Genomic DNA, 10,506 nt, shown 5'->3' on the forward strand with positions numbered 1-10,506 from the left:
TTGTTCTTCTTCCCAGTGTGGCATTAATTCTTCCTGCTGTTCCTGTGACCAACCAAACAAAAAAATTAAATTACAATATGCAAGAGAGGATAAACATTGAACTAGGGAAACTGGCTAAATGGATTTTAGTGTATTCAGTCTCAATAGAAAATTAATTTTAAAAATAGGATGGAAGTGTAAACTAGGGGAAGAAAATGGGAAATACTTAATATGTGAAAGTTAATGGGCTTTCCATCTGAAAAGCTACTGATAAGCAAAGCAATAGGAAATAAGTAATGTTAAATTATTTGATAGTGTAATAGGGATTGGCCCACATTTTCAAAAGTGAATAATGATTTTGGATGCCTTGATTTTTTTAGTGTTCACCTTGAGACACCTTAAAGGCACCTGATTTTCAAAAAGTGCTGAGCACCTTCCCTCTGAAAATCATACCATACTTTTAATGTGTGAATTGCTTGACATGAGCTGCAAGAATACTCAAAATCAGCTTTGGTTTGAGCCGTATCTGTGCATTAGTACTGATATCACCGTGTTTCTTTATTGTCCTTGAACTCTCTGTAGAAATGTTTAGCAAATTCTTTCTCTATTTGTGAACTGTATCAGGCTGCTATTTTTAGTGTGTATTTTGAGTCTGAATCTTATTTGTTGGGTTAGGTCATATAGAGTAGGTCACATGATGGAGGTCACATAGTGTTTTTCCTGCGTCCCTGGTTACATGTCAACCTTCTCCTATGTTCCTGCTTCAGCTCACTCATCTCAAGTGATCATGAGAGTCAATTCAGCTCAGCAAAACACATTTTAACTTGGTTTCTCATCAAAGCTATGTTTAGTTGATCTCTCTGATTCCATGGAAAAGTCATACTGAACATTTTCACTTGGGCTTAGTGTACACTTAAAAGTTAGTTCAACATATATGTATTGATGAGGAGTGTGAAAAATCCACACACCTGCTGACATACCTACCTACCATGCCAACCTAACCTCCAATGTACCTGCAGCTATGTTGATAGAAGAATGCTTCTGTCAACATAGTTACTGTCGTCTGGGGAGGTAGTGTTCCTATAGCGACAGGAAAACCCCTTCCATTGCTGTAGGCTATGTTTACCTGATGGGGTTATGCTGGTGTAACTACTTTGACGTAGACATACCCTTAGTCCCCAGTTCTGTCTGACTCTGGCCAGCCGTGAGTAAGAGGCAGAATTACAAGAGGTAACAAAGGAGGCAGAATTCAGATAACATTGTTTGTTTTGCCAGTTTTTTCTTTCATCAGAATTTCACCTCCTCAGACTTGAGATATATTCAAGCTACTGGCCTGACTCTTTTCTCACTCTCTGTGATGAGATTCCAGAGTAACTTCATTGAAGAAGCCAATGGAAGTAATCTGGTGTAAAACTGGGGAGGGAGCAAAACGAGACTTTGTATTGGGTCTTTAATGGGCACACTAATTAGTTATATTTTCTTGTTGCATTGTAAGTAAACCCTAGTCTCTGTGAATTCCTGGTTTAGGCCTATTCATTCTCTCCCTAATTGATAGGATTTCAGCTATTTCATTATAGTTATATATTTTGATTCACATAATAATTATAACCCACTCTTACAAGGGACAGTGTGTTTACCTGAAATTGGAATCCAGAGGGTGCATCAGTGCTAAGATCTTGTCCCACTTCCCATCCCAGCAAACCAGTGAGAATCCATGCAAATGGACATGAGCCTATCCAACCCAAATCTTGCCTGTGAGTTCTCAAGAAGGTTAGACCAGGGTAGGAAATTAGCTTGTTTGTTTATTTTTTGTTTTGGGGTGTTGCCTTCCAATTTCTGAGAACTTAGTTTTAAACAGAAACGTGTAATCTCCTTTCAGATTAAACTATGAATAAATCACACTGACTGCTCAGTTCAGATGGTGAAGAGAACAGAATGGGCTTGGAAAAGCACAGAAGAGGTGGTAATGGCAACAAAATTTCTTCTCTATCTTTTTTTAACCAAATGTTTACTTAACTTTCTTCCTCAAAAGACAGTATTACTGTCATAAGAAAGTGGGTTTCCAGATTTCCCTTCAAGATGATATCTGTATTTCTTAATGACATATTTTTGACAATTATTCCTCTATGGCTTTGGGAGCTCTTTGCCTCAGTTTTCCCACCTGTAAAATAGGGACAGAAATGTTTATCTTACTGGCATTAGGAGAATAAAACACATGAGAAGTACCAAATTTGTGCTACTGTAAATATTTTTATTATTTCAAGAGGTTATGCTCATGCTACAGGCAAGATGACAGGTTTTTCAGCAGTTCCCTTGGGAGTCATAATTCCAACTGTACGTAACATGCTAATATTTTACAACCCAGATTGAAATTTTAGCTTGTGAACAAGCCCTCTGAATGTTTAAAACTGTGTTAATTGGGAACATTCTTTGATGTGTACTCCCAGAAGAAATGTGTGAATGAAAATTCATGCTTCAGAGAGCATGGTTAGAATTATCTATTTGCTTTGAATTTAAATGTGACCTGAAACCTCTGGGTCTGGAACAATCTATCTCAACTAGGGGGTAAATTTAGAAGATCATGATTATAGGCTTGATTATTGAAGTTAATGGCAAAGCTCCTACTGATTTCAGTGGTGTAGAATCAAGCTGGATCTCCACTCCATTACTACCTGCCTCTTTCTACTGATTCAGGCTTATTTCTTATAGTGCCCCTCAGTCTCTGCTCCTTCGATGACACCAGACTCAGTACACTGTTCTCCCACACCCATCTTTGTGCTTTCTTCTAGGTCACACTCTATGCATGGAATGAACTTCCTGAGCTGATCTGCAAAGCCACTATCTGCTCATTCAGGTCCTTCCTTAACACCCACTTCTGTCATGACACCTTAATGAAATTAGCCAACTAAGACATCCACTTACTCTGACTAAAATAACATAACAAACAAAACCCCTTAACATCATTAGGTCAAGCACTAGCCCTTACTGAGTAACCACATAATCTTACTGATGTTTCCTGGTCATCCCTCACTATTTTATTACTCCCCCATGATATCAGGCCTAATATTAGACCCTGGTGCTGCATCAGGATCTACTAGCGCCGACTCCTGTGCTTGCAAAGTGTGTCACTGATACCAGCAGGAATCTGCATGGGATCAGGAGTCCTCACTAGCCGTTCCAGGATGCAGGATTGGTTTGAAAGCTCCTCAGAAGTGGGATCATGCACTCTTTCTGTTCAGGGGCATGCCTAGCACAGGTGCCATTAGAAATAATAAAAGTAATCGACTCTAAGCTACGCATCCTTGACACTCCTTAAACATCCATAGTTTGTCCTCTTATATAGCGATCACATTCAGGGACAACTCTGCTTCTCTTACATCAGTAGTTCCATTGGAATCAAAGGAACTACCATGGTGATTAAGGTGAGCAGGATTCAGTCCTAAACATTCAAAGCAATGAGGAGTCTAACTGGACATCATTATTCTGGACAAATCAGGTAATCATTTCAAGTCCTGTTGTGATAACTGGGCCTACAAATTTACTTCAATTGTAAAAAGTATATGGAAGCTCATAACATGTGACAATAACCTATAGTAATGAATGTTAACAAAATATAAGTCAAGCTGCTTTCAATAATTAATGTTATAAACAGGTGCAAGAGAACCAGACAGAGAGACTAGATTAATCCAAACAAAAAGGCCACAGTGATATAACTCAAAGACCGTTGCAATTATGCTTGTTAAAAACAGATGATGTGGAGCTGGAAATTTAATGATCAAAATTGGTCTGTTGGGTATTAGGCCTAATTAGTGGACAAAATAATGAGGAGAGAACGATGTTGTCCAATTTTCCCCTTTTAAAGTTTCTTAAAAAGAGATTTGAAAAAAAATTAATCTCCCATCATCCCTGCCAACCCATCTTGTCTCCTCTCCTCTCCTCTGCCCTGACCCCAAGACAGAGAGAAAAGACCAGACTGAAAGACTTTCTTCCTGAGAGCAAGACCAGCAGGTCTTGCTCATGTTTAAGGAACTTTGTTTTTCACTTGTGAATCCTGAAAATCATATCATCATGGCATCCAGTCCTCAGCCCACCAGTGGGGACGCCTAATTGCCAGCACCACAGAGGCACATAAGTTCCTGTTCTGCTTTCCTTCCTTGTTGTGTTATTTTCTGCCCTACTATTTCTTTCCTCCTATCCTATATCTCATGCTCTCAGCTTTTCATTAAATCCTGAAATCAACTGCATTGCATCAGCACAACAAAATGTGATGACTACAGTTCTGCCCTGTCTAAGGGGAAAAGACCCACCCAGGTGATGTTCCTGACCGGAATGTGATTCAAGGTCCTATCAGCAGGGGCTTTGATTGACCTGCCAGCCAAAGCATCCTCCATTCATGATTAATCAGCCATCCAGTGTTCCAAAAACTGTATTTCCCCCACCTATCCTATCTGCCCTCCACCTTGTGTCTGTCTTTTAGAAACAGGACACATCAAGTCTAAAATAAAATTAACCCTTTCCTTTTCTGAAAATAAGGGTTTTTCTGAAAATAAGAGACTGATATTTTGCCTCAAAAAGGAGAGACTTTAAAGCAGTGGCTTTCAACCTTTCCAGACTACTGCATCCCTTTCAGGAGTCTGATTTGTCTTGTGTACCCCCAAGTGACACCTCACTTAAAAACTACTTGCTTACAAAATCAGACATAAAAATACAAAAAAGTGTCACAGCCACTATTACTGGAAATTTGCTTATGTTCTCATTTTTACCATATAATTATAAAATCAATTGGAATATAAATATTGTGCTTACATTTCAGTGTATAGTATATAGAGCAGTATAAACAAGTCATTTTCTGTATGACATTTTAGTTTGTACTGACTTGTTTTTTTATGTAGCCTGTTGTAAAATTAGGCAAATATCTAGATGAGTTGATGTACCCCCTGGAAGACCTCTGCGTACTCCCAGGGGTGCATGTACCTCTGGTTAAGAACCGCTGCTTTAAAGGTTTTGATTAAGTTTGTTTTGCATAATCACTCAGTTTCAGTATAAATGCTTTCTAATGTCTTATTCTTTCTTGTGTTTGATCAATAAACTTTTAAATATTAGAATTAATGCTTTTGAGTGTTTGCCAAGGAACTGAGTAAAACAAAGGTTTCTGTAGGGAAAAAAAAAAAAAACCCTGAACCTAAATATCACTGTTTTAATGTCGAACAGTGAAAGTTTATAACACTATCATCTCCTTTGACCTTTGAGACCAATGCAACAGTACTTTCATTTTAAGACAGATATTCACCAGGTGAAAAGAAATTGTTGTCACAAGAAGACTGAGCTTGGTTAACATGTAAAAGTGAAACTTTTGCCAGTTCCTTTTCTTGGAGTGTGATAATAAAACAAATGTGCTGTGATTCATTATGCAGAGCATGAAATAATGTGTTTCATTTAAATCTGATCAAGACTTATAACACAGAGCTATATTTAGAAGGAATTTACATTTTGCTCTCTCTTGGGTTTCCCCCAATGAGTCCTGACAGGTTTTTCTTTACAAAACAAGTTAAAATAAAAATTCAACATTAAGGGCATTACATAAGTAAAATATAAATTAAGAAGTGATATAGCAAGACCTAAAGATCCTCTGTCAGATCTTTCTTCATTGTTCCATTTACTTTTAGTATTCTCTATCTGCTCACCACTAAATAATACTCGGTAGACATATCCTGCATGTTCTCTATGCCTGTATAGTCTTTATAAACATTCTTGAAACTGTTTTACGGGATTTAACTGTTTTTTATTGTTTTACATCTATTCATTACTAGATAATACTGGATAGACAAATCCTTTTGCTCTAACAGCCTTATAAGCTTTTTATAAGCATTCTTGAAATTAGGAATACTAAAATGTTGATGCTTTTGCTATCAAAGAGGATGGATTTAATGAAATTTCTGAAGTCTCTGAAACATCAGACGACATGTTGCAATCACATTTTCCCTCATTTGCTGTGGTAGCTAAGGTCAAGTTGATTACAGTAAAGTGTGTATGCATTATATATATTAATATATATATTATACACAAAAAACCCTGTATTAATAGAAGGTTATTAAGGTTGTCAAGTCATGCACTCAAAAGATAAGAAATGCCAGAATTAAGGCTGTCTGTAACAGCCCCCTTGTCCATGTGAATTATGATAAAGTCTTTAAATACAGAATCACATATTATATTTTCCACAGGACCCCACCTCATTATTTATAGTTCACTATTTTCTACTTCAGTCATTATTCTTGTATCAAAATATTTTACAGCATCCAGTCAGAGCAGAAACAATACCATGTGACCCAAAATATCACAAACAGCATATTTGAAAATCACTTCTAGTATGAAAATTCCCATTATTTGGCAAATATTTCTGAAAAACAAATACTTGTATAGAAATCAGGCATTGTTCCCATAAAAAAAAGCGTAAATTTGTCAAATGTTTGCTTTAACAAATACGATGCGTACACCTTTATAAGTACAAATTAACCAAAAATATTTCACAAGAAATTTTTATGAAAATGAAAGCCCTTTTTGTTTTTCTTAACTATCACTAAAAAGAAATTGGTATTTTCTACCATGTCTTAAGTTTATACATGGACAAACCCAGCGTACTTTGTGCATCAGAATTGTTTTGTCCATGTCACTGTGTCTGAACTACACTGTTCGCTTCTTACAGCAAGAGCTTTGTCTCCTAATGTTTTTGTACAAGAAGTGATTGGTAATAGATTTTAGCTCCTGTGAAAAATGTCAGTGCATACTAAAAAGTTTTTATTTGCATCAAAATCTCCAAAATTGTCCAGGTTTTCATTGGAAAAAAATGAAACCTCCAAACAGAACCTTTTTTGGTATTTTGAACATTTTTGGTTTTCAGGTTTTTTTTCAATTGAAAATGTCATCATCAACAGACATTTCCCATGGAGATTTCCATTTTGACTTACATTTTTCCCCTCAAAATATATATTTAAAAGGAAAATTTTTGACCAGCTGTAATTTGTGCAGCTTCCCGCATGCTATTGGTGCTGTATAAATAATACTACTTAAATGTTATTTGGTATAAAAACAGTTTGTGTTCATGTGCAGAAGATGACTGCTCTGAAAACAGCATGTATTGAAGCATGGAAAAACCAAGAGCTGAATGAGTGGAAAAAGGATACATGCTAAGTGACTTGTTTTGTGTGGGCCAGATTGTGTGAATCTGGCTATGTGCTCATGCCATGGAGTAAAGGGAACCCCCTTATTATCCTGAGCGAGCAGAGTGACCAGACAGCAAGTGTGAAAAATCGGGATAGGAGTTGGGGGTAATAGGCACCTATATAAGAAAAAGCATCGACTATCGGGACTGTTCCTATAAAATGGCCACAGTCTTGGTTCCACCCTGAACTGTGCTCTAGCTCAGTGCACTGGCTAAAGAAGTGTTCAGAGAGGAGTAATCTGCATCAGATATAGGGCTGGGACAGATAATGTCCCCCCAGGAATAAGACTGCAATGTTCTGAACCACTATCTGGTCTCTTCCTGGGACAGTGAAGCCCCAGGATTTGAGGCAAGACCACAGTTGAACCTCATGCTGATTTACTGCTCTTGTCAGGAATGCTGTTTCTCAGTGTGAGGGGAGAGCAATTTCACATTGCCACCCACTTACCTGCAGTCTGCCTAATCCTAATAGTATCTATATGTTCATTCATTTGAAAAGGGATTTTTTTGTTTGTCAGACTTCAATATGCTAAATTTACAATAGTCTGAAAACGTTAAAAGTACTCATAGTCAAGCCAAATAGTGCACACTTGGTTAGCGCATGTGACTAGTTATCTGTGTGTTCAGTTGCAGGGATATTGCATGAGACGGCAGAGTCAACAAGCAAGTGATAAAACTAAAAGACAAGGAAGAATCAGATTTTTTTTTTTACTAGCCACGCCCAATTTTCTTTGGAAAAGCATATGGCACTGTAATGACAATGTAATTCTTCAGCTATGTGATCCGATCTGAAAATAGAAACTATGAGTAAAAGAAATAACCCATTAAAAAACACCTTTGTCCATTTGCTGTGGTTTGATTACAAAATATATTTGTGAACGACATTGCTATCAGATTTAAAAGAAAAAAAGAAATAACATGAAAAGCAAAAAAAAAATTACAAAAATCAGAAAATAAAACATTTAAATCAGTTTGACAAGTAGTGGAGACTGTGGTCCCTAAAAACTGAGGCTTACAAAATCAGGAGCCACTTCTAATGTGTTGGCCATAACTGATAAAGCAACAACATAAGCTTCCTTCAACTTCCTTCAAAGTGTATCAACCCAGATCTGACCTGCAGGGATAACAATTAGGAGTTAAGAGGGTACTTCCATCTCCAAGCCTCTTGTTTAGTCTTTCCACTGAAACTTTCAGCAAGGATGCTAATTAGTGCAAATAGCTTTTAATTAGCAATGAAAATTTTTGTAATGTGAATAGCTGCTCACTATAAACTGGAATGAGCCAGCAACTCATTTCACATGGCCCATAGAACAGCCATCAGGTGGTAATGACCTACAGTCACTAAAAGCCTACGCCAGAATGAAGCCTGTGAGTCAGAGGCGTAATACTTTGTCCCATATTACTAGTCCTAAAGCCCTCACTTCTTGTCTAACTGTATCACTGTGAATTCTGCATTTTATTTACTCAGTCATGAATGTTTTCTAAGTAGGTGTCATACCCATTAGATATTTCCTTTGTAATGTACCTTCTAGGAAATATTTTTCCATCTCATAAATGTGCTTCCCTCAGCCTTGATATATTCTGTGGTCTCCCCTATTCAAAAAACAATCCTCCTTTAACCCCATCTGGGCTCTCTCACTACCTGTTTCATCTCCCTTCCCCACTTCACTTTCAAACTCCTTGAGCACCTTGTCTGGTCTTCACTGCTGACTCTCTCCTGCACCTTCTTGCTTTTCCCCCTCTTGACTCCAGTGACAATGAACACATAAAGGCCACTAATGGCCATTTTCTGGCCAAGTTCAAGGGCTCTTCTCTATCCATATCCTTTTTGACCCGTCTACCACATTTGACACTAGAGAGACAAGGTGGGTGAGGTAATATTTTTGATTGGACCAACTTCTGTTGGTGAGAAAGATAAGCTTTTCCCCTTGCCAACAGAAGTTAGTTCAATAAATATATTACCTCACCCATTTCCTTTCTGTGATATCCTGGGACCAACACAGCTACAACTACACTGCATGCAACATTTGACACTGTCCATTATACCATCCATCTCAATTGTCTCTGCTCTGGGAGTTTGTAACTCCATGATTAACTCATTCTCTGTGTTAAGTACAATGCACTTTTTCTGCACGGTATGTTAATATTATATAATAAGAGCATTTACATTAGCCTGAGCTTGTCTGAACTGCCACATATTTCTTGTAGTAGAGGGCCTAGCCTTTAATTGTTTTGATATACCACTAGTCATTTACTGGGGATGCCATAAGATTATAGCATAACTCAGATGGAATGCAAAAGCAAACAGCTGACTTTGAAGTTGATATGAAAGCCGTTCCGGTCTACAGGAAGAAGGAAGTTTGCTTTTATGGCATAGCCTTGCTTCCTTTCTTCTGATCTCTTCAACTCCCCTCCCCCTCTACACATACTGTCAAATCCCACTTTTCACCCATTCCCATAGTAAAAAGACTAATACTCATCAAATTGGGCCAGAAAAGCTTACACCTGTGCCTGTCTGAAGTACTTTTTGCTGCCATTACAATTGTAGCAAATGTTGTGTGAACGGCAATTAAAGGAGATTACGAAAGGGAAACATATATATATGATCATGCCCTGTTTTGCTTCTTTATGATGTGCCCGGATTGAGAAGGGCTGAGTGGGGGGTTAAAGGGTTTTGGGTTTTTTTTCTAATTCTTTTATCATAGAAATAACATGAACGTCAAGTCTCATCATCTCTGTTTCGGCTGTTTCCCTGGAGAAGCAGTTTTTTCAGCCCTCAGTTGAAAGGGTACTGGGAGTTTGAATCTTCCACAAAAAAACAGCTTTTCTTCCAAGTCTTTGTCTGGAAGTTGAGCTATGTAGGTGATAACAAATATAAAAACAAAAAAACAGAGTTTTAAACAGTCTGACTCAAATCCCTTCCTCTCAGTTTCCAGAAACGTCATAATCACATTAACCTTCCAGCACTCCTGGAAAAACAGGGAGTCCAAGACCTGCCATTTCCATCACTTAAAACAACAAAAACCTTTTTACACTCCTTTAGAGATAATAAATTAGCAAAAAAACAGGCATTATTTATTTCCCTATCACAGATCAATGGCAACAATACTGTGCAAGCGTTTGTAAAACCAGGTTGATTTTGAGTTCCCGCTAGCCATAGACAGGTGGTTGGTATGACTTGGTCATCTTTATTTTCCAGACACATGCTATTTGAGGCTACAGTTGTGGTCACTTGAAGTCCACGTGTATGGAATTTTCATGTATGCTATAGATTTAGTGTCTATCAGTCCACTTTTTTAAATTCCCAG

General features: G+C 37.6%; 1 long non-coding RNA gene across 2 annotated transcripts; it reads left to right on the forward strand.

Moving 5' to 3' along the window:
• The first annotated feature begins 1,076 nt into the window (after positions 1-1,076).
• On the forward strand, positions 1,077-8,042 carry LOC120408545. Of its 2 annotated transcripts, XR_005600774.1 has the most exons (4): positions 1,091-1,209; positions 1,602-1,760; positions 1,859-1,939; positions 7,826-8,042. It is a non-coding gene; the product is annotated as an uncharacterized LOC120408545 (long non-coding RNA). The 2 variants fall into 2 exon arrangements; XR_005600773.1 differs by lacking the exon at positions 1,602-1,760 and having other exon boundaries at positions 1,077-1,209.
• Positions 8,043-10,506: the final 2,464 nt, after the last annotated feature.

The sequence above is a fragment of the Mauremys reevesii genome, linkage group 6, assembly GCF_016161935.1.
Source record: "Mauremys reevesii isolate NIE-2019 linkage group 6, ASM1616193v1, whole genome shotgun sequence".
NCBI classification, from domain to species: Eukaryota; Metazoa; Chordata; order Testudines; family Geoemydidae; genus Mauremys; species Mauremys reevesii.